This window comes from Artibeus jamaicensis, unplaced genomic scaffold, assembly GCF_021234435.1.
Source record: "Artibeus jamaicensis isolate MK-2021 breed Jamaican fruit bat unplaced genomic scaffold, CSHL_Jam_final contig_548, whole genome shotgun sequence".
NCBI lineage: Eukaryota > Metazoa > Chordata > Mammalia > Chiroptera > Phyllostomidae > Artibeus > Artibeus jamaicensis.
Window position 1 is genome coordinate 17,030,156 of NW_026521883.1, and position 18,187 is coordinate 17,048,342.

The 18,187-nt window shown below is 46.0% G+C and overlaps 1 protein-coding gene across 2 annotated transcripts in view; it reads left to right on the plus strand.

Moving 5' to 3' along the window:
• Nucleotides 1-1,135: 1,135 nt before the first annotated feature.
• The window catches only part of RAB27A (RAB27A, member RAS oncogene family), a 69,416-nt gene continuing 52,364 nt past the window's right edge, over nucleotides 1,136-18,187 (plus strand). The window contains exon 1 of one of the 2 annotated variants that reach the window (XM_037151042.2): nucleotides 1,136-1,226. The gene's annotated coding sequence lies outside the window, so the exon portion shown is untranslated. The remainder of the gene's footprint in view (nucleotides 1,227-18,187) is intronic. The other variant, XM_037151043.2, reaches the window with a different exon arrangement.

Consider the following 18,187-nt stretch of genomic DNA (forward strand, 5'->3'; position numbering starts at 1 on the left):
CAGCTGGAATTTGTGGTGCAAGTAGAGGCAGATCGGTGAGATAGAACAGATGAGAGGAGAAACTGGACTAGGGCTTCCAGTCATTTTGCAGTGTTTAAAAGTGGAATTATTTGGTTCTGAAGTGCTTTGCCTGAGAGTCCACGGAGGTGGGCCCAAGGCCATTGCATAGACACGCCCAGACCTCTGGAGGAGAAATTTGGCTGCCCCTGAGTGGGAACCTGGTGCCCCAAATCTGTCCCCAGTTGCAAGTCCCTGCAGGCCCACACAAGGTGTTGGGAGAAGGAAGCGCTGGGGGGCAGCAAAGGCTCACAGATTTCTCCTTACTCGTGTGTGTGTGTGTGTGTGTGTGTGTGTGTGTGTGTGTGTGTGTGTGTTGCTTTTTCTTTTTAAAAAAACGAATTGCTCTAACACTCTCTTAGAAATTTAATTTAGAGTTATTTTATAATCAGAACTAGGTTGCACGACCAGAAACCCCGTTTGTCATTTTCTTCCAGAAATACATGTACTTCCCCCCCTATCATTTCCAAAAATGCCAGAGCTTTCCCTTGTCCTAGGAAGGCCATGCCCAGGCCTACTGAAGAGAAGCCGGCGGGGCGGGATGGACCGCGGCAGAGCTGGACGCCGAAGCACAGCCGGCCCTAGAGGAGCCCGCGGGGCTTCAGCGACCCCGGGCGGGCAGACTTTGCTCAGCACTTCTGGCTGCCAGGTGGAGACACTGATCTGATGCCCTACGAAACACTTTTAGAAAATAGCTTTTGGAGGAGAAGATTTGTTTAGAGTCACCAAATCATACTTCGAAGCGCGCGCGGATTCTGGAGCAGTTTGTAAAAGTCACCCTGCGTCCTAAACGAAAACTTGTCCTAAGGTTTTGCGCCTTCCAGGAAGGGGCAGTGGAGACCTGGCTGGGGCCAAAGGAGGCGAGCGGGACCTTTCCGTGGCTCAGAGGGCCACCCAGCAGGGGCCGCGGGTCTGCGAGCTGCGCCGGAGGCGGCGCCCGCCCACCACCCGCGCGGAGCCGGGCGCGGGGGAGGGGGTGCTCCCCGAGGTGACAGGAGGAAGCCGGAGGTGGAGGGTGAAGAGGAGGTCCCGCCCCACCTCGCTCTCCTTTACGGGAAGTGAAGTGGGGCCAGACGGAAAATACCCGCCAAGGACCCAAAAAAGGACCGCAGCAGGTTGCCGCAGTGTGCGAGCGGGCAGAGCAGCGTGGGGACGGCGAGCCGAGCCAGGTGAGGCGGGCGGCTGCTCCCAGGCGGGGAGGCGCGCCCGGGCCACCTGCGCCCGCCGCGTTCCGCTTCATCCCGGAGGCTGAGCCGGGCAGCGGGCGCCTGGCGCGTCCGGCCCTGGGGCTGGGCTGGGGGCTTCGGCTTCTTCTCTCCCCGCCTCCGGGCAGCTGAGCTAGCCAGAAAAGTTGCTTTGCTGCTCCCAGGTCCTGGATGGCCATCGCGCAGACCCCACGATGGGTTGTCATCGGGATGGGGGTCTGCTTTGGCGCGAAGCGCTGATGCAGTGTAGTCCCAGGTTGGGGTGGGAAGCTGAGGTCAACTGTGGGTGGCATCCAGGTGCGAGGGTCCCCAACAGAGGGGGAGGAAACTTCACTGGGCGGAGACGAGGAAGGTCCCAGGCCGCCAGCACTGACCTCTAGTGTTTTCCTTCCTCTTGCTGATTTCGGTTGAATTATTGAACATTTTTACATCACCTTTGTTGGTCTTGGTGTGGACAGCAAACCGGAGCAGTGGGAGAGGGTTCTCCCTTCTTCTGTCAGTCAGACAGAACACTTTACCTGGCAGTCGGGTCCTCTGGTATTGACTGGTTTTAGTACTGATGCGATGACGGATTTCAGTAACTATTGCTAAAGGCTTGTCTGTGTCCCAACGGATCACGGATTACACAAAGGCCTGAAGAGAAGGCAATCTTGTGAGCCCTTGACTTTGCCTTCCCGGCCTCTGGTTCCTGCTGGCCACCTGGCCACATGGCCTCAGAATCTTCTGCCACAGGGCGCTCTTCCTTAGCTAACAGCTGTTTTTCCTGTACTGGGTGGATTCCCACTGTATGGTTGGCTCATCAGTCACATGTTGGGAGGGGTGAGGAGTACTGTGCCTTAAAAGTTTTCTGTAATTATTGCTGATGTAATTTGTTGATGCTTCACTGTTCCTGGTCCTTTTTTTTTCCCCCCCTTCTTAGAAACTTGCTTGGGGTGGGGCACAGTCTGAAATACAGGGTTTCTGCAGGTGGTTGGAAATAAAAAAGGTTAATGTAATGCTGAAAGAACTTGACTGAGGATCGCTCTCCTCTGAATTTTATATTGCTTTTATTCACACTTTCTTCCTTTCCTTCTTTCTCCCTCCCTCCTTCCCTCCCTTAATTTTCATGGCCTGCTTTGCTGTGAATTTTAATGAAGTATAATTAATTTATTTTTCCTTTTGTTGCTTATGCTTTCGGTGTCAAATCTAAGAAAGCATTGCCATATGTCAACTCATAAAGATTTATGTCTGTTTTCTTCTAAGAGTTTTATAGTTTTAGCTTCAACATTTCAATCTTTCACCCATTTTAATTTCTATGAACAGTATGCGGTTGGGCTCCAAATTTATCCTTTTTCATATAGATATCCAGTTCTCCTGATACCATTTATTGAAAAGACTATTTTCTCACTTTGAATGGTCTTGGTGCCTCTGTTGAAAAGCAATCGACTGTAAATGTGAGGGTGTATGTTTGATCTTTAAATTCTCCCCTGTTGATCTATATGTGTTGCTCTTCCTACTCTTATTCTAGTGCCATACTGCCTTGATTACTGTAGCCTTGTAGGAAGTTTTGAAATCGAGAAGTGTGAGTCCACTTTGTTCTGTTTTTTAAGATTATTCTGGATCCCTTGAAATCCCATATGAATTTTAGGATCCTCATCTTCTCAATATCTGTTGCCATGGTTTAATAACAGATGCGAGGGTTTCGTAGTGTGCAACAATCTGTAGGAACCAGACTCTTGATTTTTCCAGTCCAAACCTGCTTTTCTCTTAGTCTTCCCATCTCAGTCAGTAGCATTTTTCCCAGATGCTCAGGCTAAACACCCAGGAGTCAACCCTGGTTCTCTCCTTTCTCTCATTTCCACGTCCGATCCCTCAGAGAATCTCATTGGTTCTTCTTTGAGAGTATATGCAGGGTGATAACCATTTCTCAGCACTTCCACTGACACCATCAAGTTTCTATCATTTCTGTCACCTGGGTCACTGCAAAAGCCTCCTACAGGCCCCCCGGCTGCCACCCTCACTGCTCTGCAGTCTGTTCTCAGCGCAGCAGCTCGAGTTACTCACTCCACTGATCAAAACTCTCCCAGGGCTTTTTACCTCAGAAGAAAAACAAAAGTCTCATCATGGGCTGGCTACAAGCCCTCACATGGCATATGGCTTCATCTCTTACTGCCTTTTCCGTTGCTTACTCTGCTTTAGCCAGGCACACCTCAGGGCCCTTGCACTTGCTGTTTCCTTTGTTTGGAATGCTCTTCTCCCAGTGTCTGCATGGTTTTCGCACTCATTTCATTCAGGTCAAAGGTCATTTCTGTTTTATATGCCTTCTTGAACCATCCCATCTAAAATAGTATTTTTCACCCCTCCCATCATTTTCTTTCCCCTTATCTGGCCTTATTTTTCTTTAGAGTATCAATAATACGGTCATCTCTCTCTCTCTCTCTCTCTCTCTCTCACACACACACACACACACACACACACACTGTATTTATCTCCAACTGATAGGCTAAACTCCATGAATGTCAGAAATTTTTCTTTTTTTTCTTTTTTAAATATATTTGACTGATTATGCTATTACAGTTGTCCCATTTTCCCCTCTTTACTCCCAGCCTGCACACCCTTGCCCACCCACATTCCCCCCTTTAGTTCACGTTCATGTGTCATAAGTTCTTTAGCTTCTACATTTCCCATACTATTCTTGCCCTCCCCCCTGTCTATTTTCTACCTACCATTTATGCTACTTATTCTCTGTACTTTCTCCCCCCTTCTCCTCCTCCCACTCCCCTATTGCTAACCCTCCATGTGGTCTTCATTTCTGTGTTTCTGTTCCTGTTCTAGTTGTTTGCTTAGTTTGTTTTTGTTTTGTTTTAGGTCTGGTTGTTAATAATTGTGAGTTTGCTGTCCTTTTAGTATACATGTTTTTATCTTCTTTTTCTTAGATAAGTCTCTTTAACATTTCATAAAATAAGGGCTTGGTGATGGAACTCCTTGAACTTGACCTTATCTGAGAAACTCTTTATCTGTCCTTCCATTCTAAATGAAAGCTTTTCTGGATAGAGCAATCTTGGATGTAGGTCCTTGCCTTTCATGACTTGGAATACTTCTTTCCAGCCCCTTCTTGCCTGTAAGGTCTCTTTTGAGAAATCAGCTGACAGTCTGATGGGAACTCCTTTGTAGGTGACTGTCCCCTTATCTCTTGCTGCTTCTAGAATTCTCTCCTTCATTTTAATCTTGGCTAATGTAATGATGATGTGCCTTGGTGTATTCCTTCTTGGATCCATCTTCTTTGGGACTCTGAGCTTCCTGGACTCCCTGGAAGTCTATTTCCTTTGCCAGATTGGAGAAGTTCTCCTTTATTATTTGTTCAAATAAGTTTTCCACTGGTGGCTGTTCCTCTTCCCCTTCTGGTACCTCTATAATTCAGATGTTGAAACATTTAAAGGTGTCCTGGAGGTTCCTAAGCCTCTCCTCATTTTTTTTGAATTCTTGTTTTTTTCTTCTTTTCTGTTTGGTTGGTTCTTTCTTCCTTCTGGTCCACTCCATAGATTTGAGTTCCAGTTTTCTTCCCATTACTATTGGTTCCCTGTGCATTTCCCTTCATTTCACTTAGTGTAGCCTTCATTTTTTCATCCAATTTGCGACCAAATTCAACCAGTTCTGTGAGCATCCTGATCACCAGTGTTTTGAACTATGCATCTGATAGGCTGGCTATCTTTTGGTCGCTTAGTTGTATTATTTCTGGAGCTTTGATCTGTTCTTCCGTTTTAGCCATTTTTTTTTTTTTTGGTCCTGTTAAGTGTGAGGGGTGGAGCCTTAGGTGTTCTCCAGGGCGGGGCAACCCACGTGGCTGGGTTGTGATGCTGCATGTCGGGGAGGGGTCTGAGAGGGAACAATGGTGCTTGCTCTGTTGTTCAGACCTCAGTCAGACCTCAGTCCTTTCCAACACTTCCCCCAGGCAAACTGGGCCCTTCTGGTGCTAGTTTCAGGGTGGGTGGGCTTGTGTAGGTTCTAGGACCCCATAGGTCTCTCCAACAAAGTCTCCTGTGAGGCTGGGAGTTTCTTTTGGCACCTCAACCCCCATAGGTGTTTTCAGTCGGTGTTTTGAGGCTTTATTTCCTGGCACTGGGACCCTGGGTTGTGCGGTCTGTCTCTCTCACCAGTTTTGCCTGGTTTATCTGTGCACAAATGTGGGACTGCCCACCTTGTACACTGTGCCTTGCTTGAGAATCGCTGCCCCATGCCCGGAGTCTGCCAGCTACTGCTTTTTTTTGCCGTGACCCCCTCTCCATAACACCCAACTCCACCCTTCCTACTGGTCTGGATAAATGTGTCTATTTTAACTCCTTGGTTGTCAGACTTCCATACAGTTCAATTTTCTGTCAGTTCTGGTTGTTTTTTTTTTGTTTGTTTCTAAATTTTTGTTGTCCTTATTCTGGTTGTGCAAGGTGGCACAGTGTGTCTATCTATACCTCCATCTTGGCTGGAAGTTGAGGAATTTTTCTTGTTTACTGTGGTGTGCATAGCATTTAGAATGGCTTCTGGCACATAGTAAGTACTCAGAAATTATTGAATGATTGAAAAGGGAGTGGAAGACTGAAAAATGGATATTGCTCTGCTATTTCTTCCTTCCCATTTTATCTAAGAGAAGTAATGTCCATAATTACACTGACATCTAAGTCTCTTTCCTTCTATTCTCCTGTTTTCCCCAAGATAACGACCTTACCCTCCTTGGAAAGGGAGAGGGAAAACAACGGGAAGGCGAGGGCTCTGTTCTTCCCGCCAGTGGCCGTGCAGGGCTCTGTTCTTCCCGCCAGTGGCCGTGCAGAGCTCTCTTCTTTGCCGCCTGGATAACTTGGGCGGGGACATTCAGTGCCTGTCTCCAGGGATTCCATCTCTTGTGCTGGTCTAGGGAGAGAATGAAATTCCCTGGAAATTCAAGAAATAGAAATTAATTTCTTGATGAACACTTTCTACTGCAGTGAATTCATCTTTTTCTCTGGCATCTAACTGAAATTGCCATCTTGGAGGCCCATTTTAACATTAATTAAATGACGACTTTAGACTGTCAACTCTTTATGTGTATGTCCTTATTTCCACGGCAGATTGTAATATCCTGGAGGGCGAGCATGACTTCAGCTCACTTTTGAATTTCATACTGACAGGGATCTCAAAAAGGAGTGTTCAATAAACTCTTGCTAAGTGTACCAATAAGTTAATGAATAAACCTGGATTTATTTCCATCATTGGAAACTTCTAGTCCACACATTGAATTTTTCTTAGCCAACACCTCCAAGTCCCCCTCCTCCTGCTGCTGCGAGTGGAGCAGTACTGGCCACAGCTGAGCGGGCTTTCCTGCTGCTCTTTCCCAGCAATAATTGAAGGAATTGACCTACATCGTATGGTGATTAATCTTCTATGTTAGTTTTAAAGTTGCAGTTGTCTTCCATTGTTATTTAAACTTATCCTAAAATGTGCCCTACTTATAGCTTCACTGCAAAGTGTGAAAAACAATTATTTTTAAATATATATGAGATATATATTCCTAGTAAATTATGATAGGTTCGATAGGTTTGTTTTTTCAAAAACAAAACGGGGCATGCCTGTGTAAGTGTGAGCCCCTATTTAACTAGATGGAGGGAATCCTTTCATCTTGTGTGTGTATATCGAATCACCACAGTGGATGCTTTAGAAAGCTTACAACTTCATTTTTATTTAAAAAATCAATAATAATTTTGTATGTCAGTTATACCTCAACAAAGCTGAAATAAAAAAAGTAGGTGTGAACCCCTCAGAAGCAAGATGGTCTTGCCATTGTTAAAATAAGGTTGCCTTCTGAAGAGAGTAATTTTTCCCTTTCACTGCCTTTGCTTTTTGTGCCTTGTGCTGTTTTTGCTTGGATCATATTTAGTCCTCGGACTCTTGGTCAGGAAGCTTGTGTTTATGATCTGGTTTCCCTTAAGCTGATTACCTTGGGAGCAGACAGGAGCACTGAGTGGAGGAAGAGATAAAGGGTGCATAATTAACTTGACGTCCGTAGGGCTACGTGTGGGGAGTGGTGGGCCGGTAGCGTGTTTGGCATTCTGTATGCCCACGCTGTACGGAAAGCACACCACACTCTTTTTCTTGTGTGAGTGAGGTCTGCTGATGCTCATTTTATTTACAGCCTTGTGTACTCGAGAGGAATGTTGAAAGTTACTTCTCCTTTCCTATGTTTTGTCTCCATACGTGCTTCTCTTGAGAAGGTCTCCCATTTTGTGCCTCAGCCTCTTTTAGAACCACCCACATATATGAAGTTAGACTTTTGATTTTTAAAATTTTGAACTTTTGAACTTTTAATGTGGGGTCAGAGGTAGGGTACAAGATTCAGCAAAAAAAAAAAGCATTTTGGATAAATAATAATATTTTACTGTAAGTGTGTTACCTGCAGCATTTGGAACATATTTATATGAGTTTCTTTTTTTAAAAAAATATTTTATTTATTTATTTTTAGAGAGAGGGGAAGGGAAGGAGAAAGAGTGGGAGAGAAATATCAATGTGTGGCTGCCTCTCCTGAGTCCCCTGCTGGGAACTGGCCCGCAACCCAGGCATGTGCCCTGACTGGGTATCGAACCGCGATACTCTGGTTCGCAGGCCCGTGCTCAATCCACTGAGCTACGCCAGCCAGGGCCTTTATATGAGTTTCTTAAAAATATCTGTTGTTTTTATGAAATGTAAATTTAACTGTGTTTTATATAAATCCATGTTAATGCACAGGAAATGGATGGATCATAATAGTGTTCATAGAATGACCGAGCGATTGCCCATTTTGGTAACTGCATGTGTCCATCTTAAGGAAGGAGAGGACTTGTAAACTCAAAAAGTATTAGAATGGGGGAAGAAGTTGGAGAAGATTCAGTTTTGTGCTAGGTTTTTGTAGTGAAGAAGATTCGCCTGCAGAGACGTTAAGTCACGTTGCAAGATCACAAAGCGGCAGGGCCAGAAATGGATCTCTAGGGCCCACGGTCGCTCTGCTGCATAATGTATTCCCCTAAAAGATCGTGTATAAGTTGCCTATGTTTTTCTGTTGGCCCTTAATTACTTTTGTTGCCACTCTCACATAATTACTCCAATATCATGCTGTCCTCCCAGTCCCCAGATCCAAGATGTGACAGGCAAAGCCATTCTCAGGAGACACCCTTGATTTTTCCCTGCAGGCCACATGAGTGTCAAAAGCTACCATTTGGTTGTAATCCCTGTCATGATGCCAAAAAGCCTGTCGTTCTTTCGACGTGTTTTTATTCCTTTTAAGGCCTTGTTAATATATTTATTCCTTTTGAATTTTTATTGTAGGGTGCTTTGATTAAGGTGGATTACCGAGAGTGATTCTAGAATAGACAAGTACTGTATTGTCTTACTGGAAGCCTGCTCGCTTTGCATGGCCCATTCCTATGAAACTCCTCATCCTTCTGTGTTTTGGTAGAAAAAAATGTGGAAAACGTGGTGAGAACCCATGTAGGTAGATAGGTATATGTGATTTGCCCTTTAGAAATGGGTCCTTATAAAACAGTGGGTTATTTTATTGCTATTATAAAGTCATTTGTATCTATTTAAGTAGTCTGGAAAATGAACATAGCTTTGTTCATATAAAGTCTTAGGGCTGCCAGGTTTAAGCATAATAATAAAATTGGTTACCAAGAGACTACAAAGTCTATTGGTTCTTATTAACTGCAGTTCAACTTTCCTGCCCTGATCCTGCCACCTGGGCGGCCAGTCAGCCAGCCAGTCTTATCTGGATTGGCTGGTTATGTGTCTGCTGTGTATTTGTATCATTAAAAACAAAGATAGGGTCTCAGCCAGCTAAATGGAGGTGATAGCGAGGTGTTTCTATTCTTGCTGTACCACCTCTGACATGGGAGGGACGAGACATACGGAAACAGGTCGTGTCTGAAGTGTTCGTTTGAAATACCTAAGAATTTTAAAACATAATCCACAGTTGTGGTCAGGCTTTCTTTGTTTCTTGCAGTGTGTGATTACCTTTCATGATAAATCTCACCACTTCGGGGGAATGACTCCAAGAATGAGTAAAAGGGTTCAGCCGCCCTTGGAAAGATACGGTACTGTCCTTCCAATCAGATACCGGAGACCAAATGTGGTCCAACCAGCTGCTGGCTGTTCCCGTCTGGGCCTCTGTCGGCAGGGACAAGGCCAGCTCTCCATCGCCCCCTCTCCCCACCCACCCTGTCTGCCCGGAGGGCTGCGAGGCCAGTCGTGGTATTTCCTCAGGGAGTGACTCAACCCTGTGTTCAGGGACTCCTGCTTGATTATGGAGGAACCGACATGGCTGGGAATCAGTAGCCTGCTTTTTAGTCTCTAATATTGCTGATAGTTAACTATGCGATATGACACCAGCCGTTCTGATTTGGGCCAGTGTTTTACCTCCTCATTCCGGGGGACCATTTAGCAACATCTGGTGACATTTTTGATTGTCACAACTGGGGAGTTACTATCGGCATTTAGTCGGCGCAGGCCAGGAGTGCTGCTCACACCCTACGATGCACAGGACAGCCCGTCCCGGCAAAGGGTTATCCCACCACGGCAAAGGGTTATCCTGTCCAAATGGTGGTGCCGAGGCCGAGGAACCCCGCCTTAGACAAGTCGCTGAACCTCCCTGGCCTGCAGTCGCCCGAGTTACACATCCTCGCCATCACATAGTTACTAAGCCCCACTGTTCTACTGCTGTCTTTCTAATTGCTCCCTCACCCCAGTTCCAAGTCATTAAGTGTGGACTGTGAGCCACTGCCCTCAGGAATTGTGTGGAGTGAGGTGCTTGTGTAGGGGTCAAGTTGGCCATTTGAGAGGCATGGCCCTGTGGGGACAGCCTGTCAATAGGAAGTGAGAGCTGAGCTGTAATACCTCTGCCCTGTGATTCAGTGCGGGTGGGGGAACCTGCCAGAAAGCACAGTGCTTGGCGCCTGAATTCCTCAGAGCCCTGAACTCTCAGCACCTCAGATGGCGGGCTTGCGGATGCCCAGGAGGGTCTACTTCCTAAAGTTCCCTGGCCCCCGTGTCCTTGTGCCAGAGGTGCCTCAGACACCAGAGTTTGCCAAGGAAATAAGGACTGGGCAGTGTCTTCGTGAACACCCCATTTCCTGCTTAGCTAGAGCCTCTCTGGGAGATTAAAAGTCAATGACAAAAACCCCTACCCTGAGTCATTAGCCCATTTTGCCACTTAGATTCGGAAACCTCATTTATTCCCCTCAGAGCATCATGCAGTTTAAGAGCTAGTGGGCACCTTAGAAAGCACATAGTCCAGAAGCCCTGGTTTCCGATCAATTACCCATGGCTAACCGATGGCAGAGAAGGTGTTAGAAGACAAATCTGCTGATTCCCCATTGTGTTATTTCTATATCCTTATGATAATATTTCTTGATTTTAGCCAGCTGTAAGAGGGGCAGTCTAAAATTGTGTTGTTTTGCTGTTCAAAGGAAGTGACTTTCAGATGGAACTTCACTAGCAACCAGTGTCTCTTGAACCCTTCTGAAATATCACAGGAAGTGAAGCAAGTGTGTTATGGTGTCACCCATGGTAGAACAGCCCAGAAATATCTTAGTAGCCGCTATGGCTATGTGCCAGGTACCAGATAAAGACCATCATTTCTTGCCTGTATTGCTGCTTTTCTGGTGCCATTCTAGCCTCTGTCATTCACCCCTCCCCACAGCCCATTCTTCACACAAACCCAGTGACCTTTAAAAAATATAAATCAGGTGATATCCTCATATTCTTCTTCTGTTTAGGATTCCTCAAACGCTTCCCACTGCAGCTGCCGTGGTATCTAATCGTTCTAACCTCAGTCTGTGAGGATCTGTGGTTTGAGCTCTGCTGGCCTCCACGGCCTCGTCCGCTCATTCCTGGGCCTCCATCTTCCAGCCTCATCTCCAGAGTTTCTGCTCCTTTCTGCTCCTTGGAAATGCCAAGCTCATTCCTTCCTCAGAGCCTTTGCGCTTGCCCTGAACTTGTTCTCAGTGCATTTCCTCCAGATCCTCACCTGGCTGGTCCCTTGGCCTCATTCAGATTTCAAGTCAAATGTCACCCCTAAGAGGCCTTCCTCGACCATGGCGTGGAATGTAGTCCTCCAGTCACTCTCTGTGCTATTATTGTGTTGCTGTCTTCACAGCACTTATTACTGTTTGAAATTATTTTGTCTTTCCGATCACGTATTTATTGCCTGTCTCTTCCTGCCAAAATGGTTTTGTCATGAGGGCAGGGACTTTGTTTTGTGAACGACTATTTGCTTAGCACCTAGAATGATGCCTGGCACATGGAAGATGCTAAGTTAATGAGTAAGTAAGTGAGCAGATGGTATTAGAGGAGGCTGCTTCACACATTTAGTTCTGTGTAATTCCTGATTTGTCTTACACATTGGACTTTATTTTATTTTTTAAACTAACATCAGAATGCCAGTTCACTGATACATGAGTAAAGGAACTGTTAAGCTGACTCGTTTCTTTGCTTTGTGCTCACTCCCTGCAGTTAGAAGCTCCATGGGAAGCAAATAAAAAAGCGAAGTCAACTTGGGAAGCACAGGCTCAGGGCACAGGGACCTGGAAATCAAAGGAACGGAGAGCTCTAATGCTGGCAGAGGCCTGAGAGATCGCCATGGCAATGCCTCTTCAAAGTGGGCTGCCCAGGAGAATCGCACAGGGAGGTTTTAGTTAAAACACACCCCGCCCCCAAACACATTTTCAGTCTCTCCTTTGGAGATTCTAACTTTTTAGGTTTGGCGGTAGGTCTGGGGAATCCATATGTATTTAAAGTGTTGCTGTGGTGACTGATAGTGCACAAGCTGGTTTAGGAACCGGTGACCAAGCCCACCTCTGCCCCAGGTGAGGAAACTGAGGCTCAGAGGGATCATGTGCTTCCCTCAGGGCCACACATCTACGCAGTTGGCAGATGGCACTTGACTTCCCAGTCTTCTCTCTGTGCTTTTCAAAAAACATAGCAAGGAAGCTAAGTAAAATAAGACAGACAGAGAAAGACAAATGCTGTATGATTTCACGTGTTTGTGGAACCTAGAGAACAAAATAAGCAAAGAATAGTAGAAATAGACTCATAAATACAGAGAACAGACTGATGGCCAGAGGGGAGAGGTGTGGGAGGACTGCGAGGAAAAGGTAAACTGATTAAGAAGGGCAGATGGGTAGAGAACAGTCACGGGGATGGAGAGCGTGGCATGGGGGTGTGGTTGGTAATACGGTAGTGACTATGCGTGGGGCCGCTGGGTACTGGAAATATAGGGGGGGTCACTTTGTAAAGTATATGAGTGTCTAACTTGTGCTGTACACCTTCAGCCTACACAGAATCATCTTGAATGTAAACTAAAAAACTAAAAAAAAAAAAACAAAAAAACATAGTTAGGACAATTATGTGGAACAGAGGCAGCCCAGCCTTGGAAGTTGTTGGTTTATTACTTTTTTCTATGCTTACATGTAACTAACCAGTCTGGTATCAAACAGGAAATGCACACAGCATAGTTTTATTTTTTTTATCTTTATTACCAAGCGCCAGATCAGTTAGACTTTCCATCTCGGGGCTGTAGAGCGGTGGTAAAAGTGTGGTTCTGGGACCAGCGGTGTCAGCACTGTCTGGGAACCTGTTAGAAATGCAGATTCTCAGCCCCATGCCAGGCCGACCAAGTCTGAAACTCGGTCTGTTCTAAACTGTCCAGATGATTCTGAAGCACCGGGAAGCTTGAGAACGGCTGTCTACCAGGACATTTTACAAGCCTACCATTGGTTAGAGCTGCCGGCCTTGGTCTTTTAGTTGGTGACTCATTAAAGTTGGGTGACTTTAAAGTAAGCCAGACATCTGCTTTCCTTGGTGACATTAATTCAAAACAGACTATAGTTATAAATCTGCATTAGAATACCATACGCACAACAGGGGACGGGGCGGAGTCATACTATTGCACATCTGCTGTGTGGAGGCACCTTGCTTGTCATCTCACTTAATCTTCACAATCTGCAATGAAGATATTGTTATCCCTCTTTTACAGATTTGGAATCTGAGGCTGGTGGTGGTTAGACCTCGTCATCTTCCTACAGGTTATTTGCCCATCTGTCTTAGTACATTTTGCTGTTTTCTCCCCAGAGCAGCTGCTCTCAGACCTTATGGTGCATAACCGAACACCCCTGGGAAGCTTGAAATAAACGTAAATGCCTCGGTCTCCCTCTCAGAGATCCTAATTCGGAGGCCTGGACGGAACTCAGGACTTCGGGTTTTCATCAGGTGGTCACCCCAGGCGATCCTGCTGCCAGCGGCATCAGACCGCCCTTGGGGAAATTCTGTCCTGAATCTGTTCATTCTTGCCGCAGGGGTTGGACCAGGTGACCCTCAAAGCTGAGGGTCTGCGGTTCTCTAGAGTTTCAGGCTCCCAGGCCTTGGCCCCTGGGAGGGGTGGGGAGGGGTGTGGAGGGGGCACATTGGCAAAAGAAATATGAGCACGGGAGGAGGGAGCTTGGGAGCCTAAATGGAGATGTCTCTCCCATGCCTGGCTGCTCGTTCTCTCTCTGCTGCCTTTTGGAGGGTTCCCAGGCCACATTTTGGCTTTGAGGAACTTATGATCCTTTCTGTTACCTACCTTTAATTGTGCAACTTTCCTTATAGCAACTTCACCCTTGTGTTATCAGGGTGCACAAAAGTGAACAATTTTCTCCAGGTGGTGGGTAATATCTATCGAGTACTAAGATACTTCAGCTTTTGAAGTCAGAAATGGTGTTTCATCTGTTTGATGATAAGAGCCTGTACTTTTCAGGGATAAAATTGACATATTTAGTGAAGGAGTTGTCAGTCCATTAGGAGACAGTGATTTGCTGTCATTATGAAGGAAAAAAATAAAATGCAAATTTTGAAGAGAATTTCAGGTTTCGTGCCTGATGTCCTTCTTTGTGAGGTGGCATCTGATTTCTGTCCAAAAGTTTAGAAGCAGCTACTGACATAAATACTCTAAGACTTACATTTTGTGAAAAAGATACATGTATCAGAAGCTCGTGTAAACCTACCAGGCCTTTGCCCGGTGTAGAAGTCAGCAATGATGAGATATTAAATTCCTTTAATATCCTGAAAGAAATTGTGCAGGAAAAGGGTGGAAAGTCACATGTGCAAACATTTCAGCTGGCCAGTAAGAAAATAACCCAGGCGTTGTTATGTTTCTAAGAATAACTTGGTAGCCACTGATAGAAGAGTTGACAATAACTGAGTACAGTAGCTGGAGCTGCCATTTATTGAGACCTTACTGTGTATTAGGAATTATACAAAATCTTCTCACTTGTTCCTCAACAGACTTTCAAAGTAGATATAATCCTTCATTTCACCAGTGATGGAATAGGCTCAAAAGGATTAAGTGCTTTCTTTACCCAGCGCTCGGGCTGGGGTTTCCAGGGACTCAGGACTTCCCCGGTACACGGGGATGGCTGGTTACTCTTGAGTGTCGCCCAGCTTGCCGACCCACAGCTGGTAGCTAGGAAGTAAGCCCAGCGAGTTCCGAGTGGTCAGGCCGATGGTTCCTATATGGAAACTTGCTGGTTGGCCTCACAGACAGCCCTTCAGAATATTTCAAGGTGCCCATCTTTCTCCCTTTACACACAGTTCTAAGGAGCTTGGTCATGAGGTTTCCAGGTGCCTTGTCCATCGGAAACTGCACACCAGGAGGAGGCAGCGGGGACTCTAGAAAGGCACCCCGGTTTCCACGGTGAGGGATAGCCAACTGACGTGGGCAGAAGGCGTGGGCGGGGAGAATGAAACGTGAACCAGTAGAAGATGAAATCAATAGGTCAGGAGGCACTTATTACAAGCGCAAACATATCTTAATAAGAAGAGCTATTATTGAATATTTATTATGTGCCAAACACTGTTTTAAGTACTTTATAGGTATTAAATTGTTAAATTTAATGAAATAATTCAATTATGACAAAACAATTCTGTGATTGTCCGTTCCACAGATGAGGAAACTGAGGCACAGACAGGTTAAGTAACTTGCTGGAAATCACACAGCCAGTGAGTGGCAAAGCCGAGATGCAAACCAGAGCGCCTGTGTCCAGAGCGCAGTCCTCAACATGCTGCCTCCGTGTGGGTCCTAGATTCCCCGGCACAGCGAGTTAGTGATGTTTGTTGTCGTGTCCTGAATCATCTAAAAAAAAAAAAATAAAGTATAGGCGTTCCATTTTATTTGGTATTATTGAATTGTAAAGATTTTATCAGGTTATACACGGATATAGATCTACAAGGCAAGTTGAAGAAAACCGTCAGAGGCCCCTCCCCCAGCTCACTTCCTGCTCCCCAGTCATCCGCTTTCAATTCTTGTCGTTAGTTGACTCTAGTGGGTAGTTACAACCCTTGTCTCTAAATGACATACTTCTATTGCTGTGGTCGATTTTATTTTGTTTTGGGCATTACCAAGTAACACTTGATTATGGAAGAAGAGAATTTTAGCTTGGTTCTCTGCCTACCCCGACCACCTATGTATACCATTCCCACCCCCTCCTTCTTCCCACAGTACATCACAGTTTTAGTTAGAACCATATGTTGTTGGCTCCTTTTCATCTTCAGGCCTTCAGTCCAGGGTTGGCCAGATTGTCCAGAGAAGATCATTTGCACACCAGTCTGTGGAGAATGCCTGCATTCTGGAAGTCACTGTGTAGGTGGGCGGCTAGGGTCGGGGGGTTTGTGTCTCAATATTTACCGTGCAACTTCTCACTGCATTCCTCTCTCCACGGATGGTTGCCATGCCTCCGAGAGCCTTCGGGAGTCTGACCCTCAGAGTTTTACTCTCTGCAGAGAATAAACCTTCATCCTCTGCCAGAGCTGGAGGAGTCGCAAGGCTGGGGTCTAAGCAGACTTCCCCCATGTTTAGCCCTGACTTTACCCTCCCTCGCCTCCAGAGGTGTTGGGGGCTATGAAGGCCTGAGCCTTCCTGGAGGTTCTGTGATGAGCTGTTTCTTGGCTTTCCTTGCTGGCAGGTCAGGAGTCAGCTTTCCTGGTCCACTAATCGGTTACCTCCTGTCGTCTACTTTCTAGCTTCCAATATTTTATTGCAATTATTTTCACCCACTCTCTTTGTCCTTGCAAGTTTATGTCTAAATGAAATAAAATTCCCTTTATTGTTATAATAATGAGATTTGGCCATCTTTATCCTGAAGTCTGAAGGACATTTTAGAAAGCTTTCCATGTAAAAGACTCAAAAAATGTTTTGTTGCTCTAATAGTTCTGTGGAAAATGGGGTTGCCTAAATTTTACTTGCTATTTAAAGCGTAGTTCTAGGACCAGGAGCATCAGTATTACCTGGGCATCATGTGTGTGTTTGTTACAAATGCAGATTCCTGGGCACCTCCAGTCCTATTGAATCATAATTAGCATTTTAACACAATGCTAATTGTGTTAGGGCTAGGAGAGCCCTATGCATGCTGAAGACTGAGAAGTGCTAATACGAAACCTTATTCCACTTCTGTAATTGGACTAAGCTAGTAATAATAGACTTGAATCTGATACTTAAAGATCTTGGTGCATTCCTGTACTAAATGATCCTCCAAATTCTAGAGATTTCTGTGAGATAATAAAGAGGAGTACATAAATTTTCACGAAAAGGCACCCTTATCCCATTTATACATCTGAGTTGGCAACAGATGTAAACCCAAAGTTTGGTGTTATCACGGGAGATGTCAGAGTGGTTATGTTCTGACTTTTTTAGCTGCCCACAGTTCTTTGGGTTGGTGATGGTGCCACAGAACAGCCCGTGCTGCTGCAGAAGTCGGTGAGGTTCTGCTGCGAGTCGGCAGTCTGGTGGAAAAGGAAAAGGCCTTGCTTGTTTAAAGGCTGTGCAGGTTCCAAGGAAAAGGACACTGGCAGGTTTCTCCCTGAGAGCCCCGCTAGCTTTAAAACACCCCAAAACTCAGAATCCTTCTGCCTGGCCAGTTTGAAAAAGTGCGTGAAATCCCCTTTCCTATATTAAAGTACCGAGCTTTAGACTGGTCTGGTGTGGCTCAGTGGATTGAGTGCTGGCCTGTGGGCCGAAAGGTCACCTGTTCAATTCCCAGTCAGGGCACATGCCTGGGTGGGGGCCAGGTCCTTAGCTGGGGGCGTGGGAGAAGCAAACAATTGATCATTCTCTCCCTCCTTTCCCCTCTCTCTAGAAATAAACAGATAAAATATAATAAAGTACCATCCTTTGGAGAATGCAGGTGTCTGCAGCATGATCCTTCAGGCAGCTTAGCCGGTTCCCACTTGGGCCCCCTGAGTCTCTCACAAGCCTGTGTGCGCTGCCAGAGCCCCGGCATCCACCACCTGAGGAACTCAGACCTGCTGTGACCCCCTGGGATGGCCATTTGTTTCCCTGTGCATTGCATTTTAAGGACTGGGCCCAGAAATCCATGCAGGACTGACTGACTTTTTCACTGATGTGTACCAACGTCTGCTGTTGTTGTCATTTCCCCAGTGTCTTTGACTCTTCCAGCCCAGTTCTGCTTGAGGGGGTAAAGTTCCTAGCCACGTGCAAGGACTCACAACCCTCTCAGTCCGAGGTGGGGCCGCGGGCCCTCACAGCTCACACAGGCTCTGTACAAGCTTCTGCAGGCTTGGTCACAAGCTACTCGACTGCCAGGGCAACACATGTCCACACAGTTGCATTGCCTTTGTTTACAGTAGCCTCCTCCAGGGTGTGGGATGGCTGTGATGTGGTTTTGGTCGTGCTTCCTGCAAACTTTCAGCCTGTGAGGGTGCGTTCTGGCTCTTGGGTTCTCGACCCTGTTCCTGAGCAATCAGGCCTGACCCCCTGGACTTTGTAAGTTGGATAGGTTGAGTCTCCAGTGACACTTTGCACTGCTAAAGCCAGAGGGTGGCAGAGGAAAGAGTCATTAGTTTTATGTCCAGCATCTCTCTCAGTGACAGGAAAAGGTTCAATAAGTGATTATGAAATGAGT